This window comes from Episyrphus balteatus, chromosome 2 (genome assembly GCF_945859705.1).
Source record: "Episyrphus balteatus chromosome 2, idEpiBalt1.1, whole genome shotgun sequence".
Lineage (NCBI taxonomy): Eukaryota > Metazoa > Arthropoda > Insecta > Diptera > Syrphidae > Episyrphus > Episyrphus balteatus.
The window spans coordinates 84566251-84580610 of NC_079135.1; positions in this window are offsets into that span (position 1 = coordinate 84566251).

Here is a 14360-nt window from a genome sequence, read left to right on the forward strand (position 1 = left end):
AAACAAAACTACAACTCCAAAACTTATAGAAAATACATTTTTGTGCTCTGTGAGTCGATATCCTTCGCATACAATTCAATTGGAGTTGAAAAATTCATGTTTGAAGAAAATGACATTTCAAAATCTTTAAATCAAAACTTGCAAAATTCAAAATTCTCTAAAAACAAAACTACATGTCCAAAACTTATAGAAAATACATTTTTGTGCTCTGTGAGTCGATATCCTTCGCATACAATTCAATTGGAGTTGAAAAATTCATGTTTGAAGAAAATGACATTTCAAAATCTTTAAATCGTCATATCTCGTTAACCGAGCTTCTAAACAGGTCAAAACTTGCAAAATTCAAAATTCTCTAAAAACAAAACTACAACTCCAAAACTTATAGAAAATACATTTTTGTGCTCTGTGAGTCGATATCCTTCGCATACAATTCAATTGGAGTTGAAAAATTCATGTTTGAAGAAAATGACATTTCAAAATCTTTAAATCGTCATATCTCGTTAACCGAGCGTCTAAACAGGTCAAAACTTGCAAAATTCAAAATTCTCTAAAAACAAAACTACAACTCCAAAACTTATAGAAAATACATTTTTGTGCTCTGTGAGTCGATATCCTTCGCATACAATTCAATTGGAGTTGAAAAATTCATGTTTGAAGAAAATGACATTTCAAAATCTTTAAATCAAAACTTGCAAAATTCAAAATTCTCTAAAAACAAAACTACAACTCCAAAACTTATAGAAAATACATTTTTGTGCTCTGTGAGTCGATATCCTTCGCATACAATTCAATTGGAGTTGAAAAATTCATGTTTGAAGAAAATGACATTTCAAAATCTTTAAATCGTCATATCTCGTTAACCGAGCGTCTAAACAGGTCAAAACTTGCAAAATTCAAAATTCTCTAAAAACAAAACTACAACTCCAAAACTTATAGAAAATACATTTTTGTGCTCTGTGAGTCGATATCCTTCGCATACAATTCAATTGGAGTTGAAAAATTCATGTTTGAAGAAAATGACATTTCAAAATCTTTAAATCGTCATATCTCGTTAATCGAGCGTCTAAACAGGTCAAAACTTGCAAAATTCAAAATTCTCTAAAAACAAAACTACAACTCCAAAACTTATAGAAAATACATTTTTGTGCTCTGTGAGTCGATATCCTTCGCATACAATTCAATTGGAGTTGAAAAATTCATGTTTGAAGAAAATGACATTTCAAAATCTTTAAATCGTCATATCTCGTTAACCGAGCGTCTAAACAGGTCAAAACTTGCAAAATTCAAAATTCTCTAAAAACAAAACTACAACTCCAAAACTTATAGAAAATACATTTTTGTGCTCTGTGAGTCGATATCCTTCGCATACAATTCAATTGGAGTTGAAAAATTCATGTTTGAAGAAAATGACATTTCAAAATCTTTAAATCGTCATATCTCGTTAACCGAGCGTCTAAACAGGTCAAAACTTGCAAAATTCAAAATTCTCTAAAAACAAAACTACATGTCCAAAACTTATAGAAAATACATTTTTGTGCTCTGTGAGTCGATATCCTTCGCATACAATTAAATTGGAGTTGAAAAATTCATTTTTGAAGAAAATGACATTTCAAAATCTTTAAATCGTCATATCTCGTTAACCGAGCGTCTAAACAGGTCAAAACTTGCAAAATTCAAAATTCTCTAAAAACAAAACTACAACTCCAAAACTTATAGAAAATACATTTTTGTGCTCTGTGAGTCGATATCCTTCGCATACAATTCAATTGGAGTTGAAAAATTCATGTTTGAAGAAAATGACATTTCAAAATCTTTAAATCGTCATATCTCGTTAACCGAGCGTCTAAACAGGTCAAAACTTGCAAAATTCAAAATTCTCTAAAAACAAAACTACAACTCCAAAACTTATAGAAAATACATTTTTGTGCTCTGTGAGTCGATATCCTTCGCATACAATTCAATTGGAGTTGAAAAATTCATGTTTGAAGAAAATGACATTTCAAAATCTTTAAATCGTCATATCTCGTTAACCGAGCGTCTAAACAGGTCAAAACTTGCAAAATTCAAAATTCTCTAAAAACAAAACTACATGTCCAAAACTTATAGAAAATACATTTTTGTGCTCTGTGAGTCGATATCCTTCGCATACAATTCAATTGAAGTTGAAAATTCATGTTTGAAGAAAATGACATTTCAAAATCTTTAAATCGTCATATCTCGTTAACCGAGCGTCTAAACAGGTCAAAACTTGCAAAATTCAAAATTCTCTAAAAACGAAACTACAACTCCAAAACTTATAGAAAATACATTTTTGTGCTCTGTGAGTCGATATCCTTCGCATACAATTCAATTGGAGTTGAAAAATTCATGTTTGAAGAAAATGACATTTCAAAATCTTTAAATCGTCATATCTCGTTAACCGAGCGTCTAAACAGGTCAAAACTTGCAAAATTCAAAATTCTCTAAAAACAAAACTACAACTCCAAAACTTATAGAAAATACATTTTTGTGCTCTGTGAGTCGATATCCTTCGCATACAATTCAATTGGAGTTGAAAAATTCATGTTTGAAGAAAATGACATTTCAAAATCTTTAAATCAAAACTTGCAAAATTCAAAATTCTCTAAAAACAAAACTACATGTCCAAAACTTATAGAAAATACATTTTTGTGCTCTGTGAGTCGATATCCTTCGCATACAATTCAATTGGAGTTGAAAAATTCATTTTTGAAGAAAATGACATTTCAAAATCTTTAAATCGTCATATCTCGTTAACCGAGCGTCTAAACAGGTCAAAACTTGCAAAATTCAAAATTCTCTAAAAACAAAACTACAACTCCAAAACTTATAGAAAATACATTTTTGTGCTCTGTGAGTCGATATCCTTCGCATACAATTCAATTGGAGTTGAAAAATTCATGTTTGAAGAAAATGACATTTCAAAATCTTTAAATCGTCATATCTCGTTAACCGAGCGTCTAAAAATTCATGTTTGAAGAAAATGACATTTCAAAATCTTTAAATCGTCATATCTCGTTAACCGAGCGTCTAAACAGGTCAAAACTTGCAAAATTCAAAATTCTCTAAAAACAAAACTACATGTCCAAAACTTATAGAAAATACATTTTTGTGCTCTGTGAGTCGATATCCTTCGCATACAATTCAATTGGAGTTGAAAAATTCATGTTTGAAGAAAATGACATTTCAAAATCTTTAAATCGTCATATCTCGTTAACCGAGCGTCTAAACAGGTCAAAACTTGCAAAATTCAAAATTCTCTAAAAACAAAACTACAACTCCAAAACTTATAGAAAATACATTTTTGTGCTCTGTGAGTCGATATCCTTCGCATACAATTCAATTGGAGTTGAAAAATTCATGTTTGAAGAAAATGACATTTCAAAATCTTTAAATCGTCATATCTCGTTAACCGAGCCTCTAAACAGGTCAAAACTTGCAAAATTCAAAATTCTCTAAAAACAAAACTACATGTCCAAAACTTATAGAAAATACATTTTTGTGCTCTGTGAGTCGATATCCTTCGCATACAATTCAATTGGAGTTGAAAAATTCATGTTTGAAGAAAATGACATTTCAAAATCTTTAAATCGTCATATCTCGTTAACCGAGCGTCTAAACAGGTCAAAACTTGCAAAATTCAAAATTCTCTAAAAACAAAACTACAACTCCAAAACTTATAGAAAATACATTTTTGTGCTCTGTGAGTCGATATCCTTCGCATACAATTCAATTGGAGTTGAAAAATTCATGTTTGAAGAAAATGACATTTCAAAATCTTTAAATCGTCATATCTCGTTAACCGAGCGTCTAAACAGGTCAAAACTTGCAAAATTCAAAATTCTCTAAAAACAAAACTACAACTCCAAAACTTATAGAAAATACATTTTTGTGCTCTGTGAGTCGATATCCTTCGCATACAATTCAATTGGAGTTGAAAAATTCATGTTTGAAGAAAATGACATTTCAAAATCTTTAAATCGTCATATCTCGTTAACCGAGCGTCTAAACAGGTCAAAACTTGCAAAATTCAAAATTCTCTAAAAACAAAACTACAACTCCAAAACTTATAGAAAATACATTTTTGTGCTCTGTGAGTCGATATTCTTCGCATACAATTCAATTGGAGTTGAAAAATTCATGTTTGAAGTTAATGACATTTCAAAATCTTTAAATCGTCATATCTCGTTAACCGAGCGTCTAAACAGGTCAAAACTTGCAAAATTCAAAATTCTCTAAAAACAAAACTACAACTCCAAAACTTATAGAAAATACATTTTTGTGCTCTGTGAGTCGATATCCTTCGCATACAATTCAATTGGAGTTGAAAAATTCATGTTTGAAGAAAATGACATTTCAAAATCTTTAAATCGTCATATCTCGTTAACCGAGCGTCTAAACAGGTCAAAACTTGCAAAATTCAAAATTCTCTAAAAACAAAACTACAACTCCAAAACTTATAGAAAATACATTTTTGTGCTCTGTGAGTCGATATCCTTCGCATACAATTCAATTGGAGTTGAAAAATTCATGTTTGAAGTTAATGACATTTCAAAATCTTTAAATCGTCATATCTCGTTAACCGAGCGTCTAAACAGGTCAAAACTTGCAAAATTCAAAATTCTCTAAAAACAAAACTACAACTCCAAAACTTATAGAAAATACATTTTTGTGCTCTGTGAGTCGATATCCTTCGCATACAATTCAATTGGAGTTGAAAAATTCATGTTTGAAGAAAATGACATTTCAAAATCTTTAAATCGTCATATCTCGTTAACCGAGCGTCTAAACAGGTCAAAACTTGCAAAATTCAAAATTCTCTAAAAACAAAACTACAACTCCAAAACTTATAGAAAATACATTTTTGTGCTCTGTGAGTCGATATCCTTCGCATACAATTCAATTGGAGTTGAAAAATTCATGTTTGAAGAAAATGACATTTCAAAATCTTTAAATCGTCATATCTCGTTAACCGAGCGTCTAAACAGGTCAAAACTTGCAAAATTCAAAATTCTCTAAAAACAAAACTACAACTCCAAAACTTATAGAAAATACATTTTTGTGCTCTGTGAGTCGATATCCTTCGCATACAATTCAATTGGAGTTGAAAAATTCATGTTTGAAGAAAATGACATTTCAAAATCTTTAAATCAAAACTTGCAAAATTCAAAATTCTCTAAAAACAAAACTACATGTCCAAAACTTATAGAAAATACATTTTTGTGCTCTGTGAGTCGATATCCTTCGCATACAATTCAATTGGAGTTGAAAAATTCATGTTTGAAGAAAATGACATTTCAAAATCTTTAAATCGTCATATCTCGTTAACCGAGCGTCTAAACAGGTCAAAACTTGCAAAATTCAAAATTCTCTAAAAACAAAACTACAACTCCAAAACTTATAGAAAATACATTTTTGTGCTCTGTGAGTCGATATCCTTCGCATACAATTCAATTGGAGTTGAAAAATTCATGTTTGAAGTTAATGACATTTCAAAATCTTTAAATCGTCATATCTCGTTAACCGAGCGTCTAAACAGGTCAAAACTTGCAAAATTCAAAATTCTCTAAAAACAAAACTACAACTCCAAAACTTATAGAAAATACATTTTTGTGCTCTGTGAGTCGATATCCTTCGCATACAATTCAATTGGAGTTGAAAAATTCATGTTTGAAGAAAATGACATTTCAAAATCTTTAAATCAAAATTTGCAAAATTCAAAATTCTCTAAAAACAAAACTACATGTCCAAAACTTATAGAAAATACATTTTTGTGCTCTGTGAGTCGATATCCTTCGCATACAATTCAATTGGAGTTGAAAAATTCATATTTGAAGAAAATGACATTTCAAAATCTTTAAATCGTCATATCTCGTTAACCGAGCGTCTAAACAGGTCAAAACTTGCAAAATTCAAAATTCTCTAAAAACAAAACTACAACTCCAAAACTTATAGAAAATACATTTTTGTGCTCTGTGAGTCGATATCCTTCGCATACAATTCAATTGGAGTTGAAAAATTCATTTTTGAAGAAAATGACATTTCAAAAACTTGCAAAATTCAAAATTCTCTAAAAACAAAACTACATGTCCAAAACTTATAGAAAATACATTTTTGTGCTCTGTGAGTCGATATCCTTCGCATACAATTCAATTGGAGTTGAAAAATTCATGTTTGAAGTTAATGACATTTCAAAATCTTTAAATCGTCATATCTCGTTAACCGAGCGTCTAAACAGGTCAAAACTTGCAAAATTCAAAATTCTCTAAAAACAAAACTACAACTCCAAAACTTATAGAAAATACATTTTTGTGCTCTGTGAGTCGATATCCTTCGCATACAATTCAATTGGAGTTGAAAAATTCATGTTTGAAGAAAATGACATTTCAAAATCTTTAAATCGTCATATCTCGTTAACCGAGCGTCTAAACAGGTCAAAACTTGCAAAATTCAAAATTCTCTAAAAACAAAACTACAACTCCAAAACTTATAGAAAATACATTTTTGTGCTCTGTGAGTCGATATCCTTCGCATACAATTCAATTGGAGTTGAAAAATTCATGTTTGAAGAAAATGACATTTCAAAATCTTTAAATCAAAACTTGCAAAATTCAAAATTCTCTAAAAACAAAACTACATGTCCAAAACTTATAGAAAATACATTTTTGTGCTCTGTGAGTCGATATCCTTCGCATACAATTCAATTGGAGTTGAAAAATTCATATTTGAAGAAAATGACATTTCAAAATCTTTAAATCGTCATATCTCGTTAACCGAGCGTCTAAACAGGTCAAAACTTGCAAAATTCAAAATTCTCTAAAAACAAAACTACAACTCCAAAACTTATAGAAAATACATTTTTGTGCTCTGTGAGTCGATATCCTTCGCATACAATTCAATTGGAGTTGAAAAATTCATGTTTGAAGTTAATGACATTTCAAAATCTTTAAATCGTCATATCTCGTTAACCGAGCGTCTAAACAGGTCAAAACTTGCAAAATTCAAAATTCTCTAAAAACAAAACTACAACTCCAAAACTTATAGAAAATACATTTTTGTGCTCTGTGAGTCGATATCCTTCGCATACAATTCAATTGGAGTTGAAAAATTCATGTTTGAAGAAAATGACATTTCAAAATCTTTAAATCCTCATATCTCGTTAACCGAGCGTCTAAACAGGTCAAAACTTGCAAAATTCAAAATTCTCTAAAAACAAAACTACAACTCCAAAACTTATAGAAAATACATTTTTGTGCTCTGTGAGTCGATATCCTTCGCATACAATTCAATTGGAGTTGAAAAATTCATGTTTGAAGAAAATGACATTTCAAAATCTTTAAATCGTCATATCTCGTTAACCGAGCGTCTAAACAGGTCAAAACTTGCAAAATTCAAAATTCTCTAAAAACAAAACTACATGTCCAAAACTTATAGAAAATACGTTTTTGTGCTCTGTGAGTCGATATCCTTCGCCTACAATTCAATTGGAGTTGAAAAATTCATGTTTGAAGAAAATGACATTTCAAAATCTTTAAATCGTCATATCTCGTTAACGGAGCGTCTAAACAGGTCAAAACTTGCAAAATTCAAAATTCTCTAAAAACAAAACTACAACTCCAAAACTTATAGAAAATACATTTTTGTGCTCTGTGAGTCGATATCCTTCGCATACAATTCAATTGGAGTTGAAAAATTCATGTTTGAAGAAAATGACATTTCAAAATCTTTAAATCGTCATATCTCGTTAACCGAGCGTCTAAACAGGTCAAAACTTGCAAAATTCAAAATTCTCTAAAAACAAAACTACAACTCCAAAACTTATAGAAAATACATTTTTGTGCTCTGTGAGTCGATATCCTTCGCATACAATTCAATTGGAGTTGAAAAATTCATGTTTGAAGAAAATGACATTTCAAAATCTTTAAATCGTCATATCTCGTTAACCGAGCGTCTAAACAGGTCAAAACTTGCAAAATTCAAAATTCTCTAAAAACAAAACTACAACTCCAAAACTTATAGAAAATACATTTTTGTGCTCTGTGAGTCGATATCCTTCGCATACAATTCAATTGGAGTTGAAAAATTCATGTTTGAAGAAAATGACATTTCAAAATCTTTAAATCGTCATATCTCGTTAACCGAGCGTCTAAACAGGTCAAAACTTGCAAAATTCAAAATTCTCTAAAAACAAAACTACATGTCCAAAACTTATAGAAAATACATTTTTGTGCTCTGTGAGTCGATATCCTTTGCATACAATTCAATTGGAGTTGAAAAATTCGTGTTTGAAGAAAATGACATTTCAAAATCTTTAAATCGTCATATCTCGTTAACCGAGCGTCTAAACAGGTCAAAACTTGCAAAATTCAAAATTCTTTAAAAACAAAACTACATGTCCAAAACTTATAGAAAATACATTTTTGTGCTCTGTGAGTCGATATCCTTCGCATACAATTCAATTGGAGTTGAAAAATTCATTTTTGAAGAAAATGACATTTCAAAATCTTTAAATCGTCATATCTCGTTAACCGAGCGTCTAAACAGGTCAAAACTTGCAAAATTCAAAATTCTCTAAAAACAAAACTACATGTCCAAAACTTATAGAAAATACAGTTTTGTGGTCTGTGAGTCGATATCCTTCGCATACAATTCAATTGGAGTTGAAAAATTCATGTTTGAAGAAAATGACATTTCAAAATCTTTAAATCGTCATATCTCGTTAACCGAGCGTCTAAACAGGTCAAAACTTGCAAAATTCAAAATTCTCTAAAAACAAAACTACAACTCCAAAACTTATAGAAAATACATTTTTGTGCTCTGTGAGTCGATATCCTTCGCATACAATTCAATTGGAGTTGAAAAATTCATGTTTGAAGAAAATGACATTTCAAAATCTTTAAATCGTCATATCTCGTTAACCGAGCGTCTAAACAGGTCAAAACTTGCAAAATTCAAAATTCTCTAAAAACAAAACTACAACTCCAAAACTTATAGAAAATACATTTTTGTGCTCTGTGAGTCGGTATCCTTCGCATACAATTCAATTGGAGTTGAAAAATTCATGTTTGAAGAAAATGACATTTCAAAGTCTTTAAATCGTCATATCTCGTTAACCGAGCGTCTAAACAGGTCAAAACTTGCAAAATTCAAAATTCTCTAAAAACAAAACTACATGTCCAAAACTTATAGAAAATACATTTTTGTGCTCTGTGAGTCGATATCCTTCGCATACAATTCAATTGGAGTTGAAACATTCATTTTTAAAGAAAATGACATTTCAAAATCTTTAAATCGTCATATCTCGTTAACCGAGCGTCTAAACAGGTCAAAACTTGCAAAATTCAAAATTCTCTAAAAACAAAACTACATGTCCAAAACTTATAGAAAATACATTTTTGTGCTCTGTGAGTCGATATCCTTCGCATACAATTCAATTGGAGTTGAAAAATTCATTTTTGAAGAAAATGACATTTCAAAATCTTTAAATCGTCATATCTCGTTAACCGAGCGTCTAAACAGGTCAAAACTTGCAAAATTCAAAATTCTCTAAAAACAAAACTACATGTCCAAAACTTATAGAAAATACATTTCTGTGCTCTGTGAGTCGATATCCTTCGCATACAATTCAATTGGAGTTGAAACATTCATTTTTAAAGAAAATGACATTTCAAAATCTTTAAATCGTCATATCTCGTTAACCGAGCGTCTAAACAGGTCAAAACTTGCAAAATTCAAAATTCTCTAAAAACAAAACTACAACTCCAAAACTTATAGAAAATACATTTTTGTGCTCTGTGAGTCGATATCCTTCGCATACAATTCAATTGGAGTTGAAAAATTCATGTTTGAAGAAAATGACATTTCAAAATCTTTAAATCGTCATATCTCGTTAACCGAGCGTCTAAACAGGTCAAAACTTGCAAAATTAAAAATTCTCTAAAAACAAAACTACAACTCCAAAACTTATAGAAAATACATTTTTGGGCTCTGTGAGTCGATATCCTTCGCATACAATTCAATTGGAGTTGAAAAATTCATTTTTGAAGAAAATGACATTTCAAAATCTTTAAATCGTCATATCTCGTTAACCGAGCGTCTAAACAGGTCAAAACTTGCAAAATTCAAAATTCTCTAAAAACAAAACTACAACTCCAAAACTTATAGAAAATACATTTTTGTGCTCTGTGAGTCGATATCCTTCGCATACAATTCAATTGGAGTTGAAAAATTCATTTTTGAAGAAAATGACATTTCAAAATCTTTAAATCGTCATATCTCGTTAACCGAGCGTCTAAACAGGTCAAAACTTGCAAAATTCAAAATTCTCTAAAAACAAAACTACATGTCCAAAACTTATAGAAAATACATTTTTGTGCTCTGTGAGTCGATATCCTTCGCATACAATTCAATTGGAGTTGAAAAATTCATGTTTGAAGAAAATGACATTTCAAAATCTTTAAATCGTCATATCTCGTTAACCGAGCGTCTAAACAGGTCAAAACTTGCAAAATTCAAAATTCTCTAAAAACAAAACTACATGTCCAAAACTTATAGAAAATACATTTTTGTGCTCTGTGAGTCGATATCCTTCGCATACAATTCAATTGGAGTTGAAAAATTCATGTTTGAAGAAAATGACATTTCAAAATCTTTAAATCGTCATATCTCGTTAACCGAGCGTCTAAACAGGTCAAAGCTTGCAAAATTCAAAATTCTCTAAAAACAAAACTACATGTCCAAAACTTATAGAAAATACATTTTTGTGCTCTGTGAGTCGATATCCTTCGCATACAATTCAATTGGAGTTGAAAAATTCATTTTTGAAGAAAATGACATTTCAAAATCTTTAAATCGTCATACCGAGCGTCTAAACAGGTCAAAACTTGCAAAATTCAAAATTCTCTAAAAACAAAACTACATGTCCAAAACTTATAGAAAATACATTTTTGTGCTCTGTGAGTCGATATCCTTCGCATACAATTCAATTGGAGTTGAAAAATTCATTTTTGAAGAAAATGACATTTCAAAATCTTTAAATCGTCATATCTCGTTAACCGAGCGTCTAGACAGGTCAAAACTTGCAAAATTCAAAATTCTCTAAAAACAAAACTACAACTCCAAAACTTATAGAAAATACATTTTTGTGCTCTGTGAGTCGATATCCTTCGCATACAATTCAATTGGAGTTGAAAAATTCATTTTTGAAGAAAATGACATTTCAAAATCTTTAAATCGTCATATCTCGTTAACCGAGCGTCTAAACAGGTCAAAACTTGCAAAATTCAAAATTCTCTAAAAACAAAACTACAACTCCAAAACTTGTAGAAAATACATTTTTGTGCTCTGTGAGTCGATATCCTTCGCATACAATTCAATTGGAGTTGAAAAATTCATGTTTGAAGAAAATGACATTTCAAAATCTTTAAATCGTCATATCTCGTTAACCGAGCGTCTAAACAGGTCAAAACTTGCAAAATTCAAAATTCTCTAATAACAAAACTACAACTCCAAAACTTATAGAAAATACATTTTTGTGCTCTGTGAGTCGATATCCTTCGCATACAATTCAATTGGAGTTGAAAAATTCATGTTTGAAGAAAATGACATTTCAAAATCTTTAAATCGTTATATCTCGTTAACCGAGCGTCTAAACAGGTCAAAACTTGCAAAATTCAAAATTCTCTAATAACAAAACTACATGTCCAAAACTTATAGAAAATACATTTTTGTGCTCTGTGAGTCGATATCCTTCGCATACAATTCAATTGGAGTTGAAAAATTCATTTTTGAAGAAAATGACATTTCAAAATCTTTAAATCGTCATATCTCGTTAACCGAGCGTCTAAACAGGTCAAAACTTGCAAAATTCAAAATTCTCTAAAAACAAAACTACAACTCCAAAACTTGTAGAAAATACATTTTTGTGCTCTGTGAGTCGATATCCTTCGCATACAATTCAATTGGAGTTGAAAAATTCATGTTTGAAGAAAATGACATTTCAAAATCTTTAAATCGTCATATCTCGTTAACCGAGCGTCTAAACAGGTCAAAACTTGCAAAATTCAAAATTCTCTAAAAACAAAACTACATGTCCAAAACTTATAGAAAATACATTTTTGTGCTCTGTGAGTCGATATCCTTCGCATACAATTCAATTGGAGTTGAAAAATTCATGTTTGAAGAAAATGACATTTCAAAATCTTTAAATCGTCATATCTCGTTAACCGAGCGTCTAAACAGGTCAAAACTTGCAAAATTCAAAATTCTCTAATAACAAAACTACATGTATAAAACTTATAGAAAATACATTTTTGTGCTCTGTGAGTCGACATCCTTCGCATACAATTCAATTGGAGTTGAAAAATTCATTTTTGAAGAAAATGACATTTCAAAATCTTTAAATCGTCATATCTCGTTAACCGAGCGTCTAAACAGGTCAAAACTTGCAAAATTCAAAATTCTCTAAAAACAAAACTACATGTCCAAAACTTATAGAAAATACATTTTTGTGCTCTGTGAGTCGATATCCTTCGCATACAATTCAATTGGAGTTGAAAAATTCATTTTTGAAGAAAATGACATTTCAAAATCTTTAAATCGTCATATCTCGTTAACCGAGCGTCTAAACAGGTCAAAACTTGCAAAATTCAAAATTCTCTAAAAACAAAACTACATGTCCAAAACTTATAGAAAATACATTTTTGTGCTCTGTGAGTCGATATCCTTCGCATACAATTCAATTGGAGTTGAAAAATTCATGTTTGAAGAAAATGACATTTCAAAATCTTTAAATCGTCATATCTCGTTAACCGAGCGTCTAAACAGGTCAAAACTTGCAAAATTCAAAATTCTCTAATAACAAAACTACATGTATAAAACTTATAGAAAATACATTTTTGTGCTCTGTGAGTCGACATCCTTCGCATACAATTCAATTGGAGTTGAAAAATTCATTTTTGAAGAAAATGACATTTCAAAATCTTTAAATCGTCATATCTCGTTAACCGAGCGTCTAAACAGGTCAAAACTTGCAAAATTCAAAATTCTCTAAAAACAAAACTACATGTCCAAAACTTATAGAAAATACATTTTTGTGCTCTGTGAGTCGATATCCTTCGCATACAATTCAATTGGAGTTGAAAAATTCATTTTTGAAGAAAATGACATTTCAAAATCTTTAAATCGTCATATCTCGTTAACCGAGCGTCTAAACAGGTCAAAACTTGCAAAATTCAAAATTCTCTAAAAACAAAACTACATGTCCAAAACTTATAGAAAATACATTTTTGTGCTCTGTGAGTCGATATCCTTCGCATACAATTCAATTGGAGTTGAAAAATTCATTTTTGAAGAAAATGACTTTTCAAAATCTTTAAATCGTCATATCTCGTTAACCGAGCGTCTAAACAGGTCAAAACTTTCAAAATTCAAAATTCTCTAAAAACAAAACTACAACTCCAAAACTTATAGAAAATACATTTTTGTGCTCTGTGAGTCGATATCCTTCGCATACAATTCAATTGGAGTTGAAAAATTCATGTTTGAAGAAAATGACATTTCAAAATCTTTAAATCGTCATATCTCGTTAACCGAGCGTCTAAACAGGTCAAAACTTGCAAAATTCAAAATTCTCTAAAAACAAAACTACAACTCCAAAACTTATAGAAAATACATTTTTGTGCTCTGTGAGTCGATATCCTTCGCATACAATTCAATTGGAGTTGAAAAATTCATGTTTGAAGAAAATGACATTTCAAAATCTTTAAATCGTCATATCTCGTTAACCGAGCGTCTAAACAGGTCAAAACTTGCAAAATTCAAAATTCTCTAAAAACAAAACTACAAGTCCAAAACTTATAGAAAATACATTTTTGTGCTCTGTGAGTCGATATCCTTCGCATACAATTCAATTGGAGTTGAAAAATTCATTTTTGAAGAAAATGACATTTCAAAATCTTTAAATCGTCATATCTCGTTAACCGAGCGTCTAAACAGGTCAAAACTTGCAAAATTCAAAATTCTCTAAAAACAAAACTACATGTCCAAAACTTATAGAAAATACATTTTTGTGCTCTGTGAGTCGATATCCTTCGCATACAATTCAATTGGAGTTGAAAAATTCATGTTTGAAGAAAATGACATTTCAAAATCTTTAAATCGTCATATCTCGTTAACCGAGCGTCTAAACAGGTCAAAACTTGCAAAATTCAAAATTCTCTAAAAACAAAACTACAACTCCAAAACTAATAGAAAATACATTTTTGTGCTCTGTGAGTCGATATCCTTCGCATACAATTCAATTGGAGTTGAAAAATTCATTTTTGAAGAAAATGACATTTCAA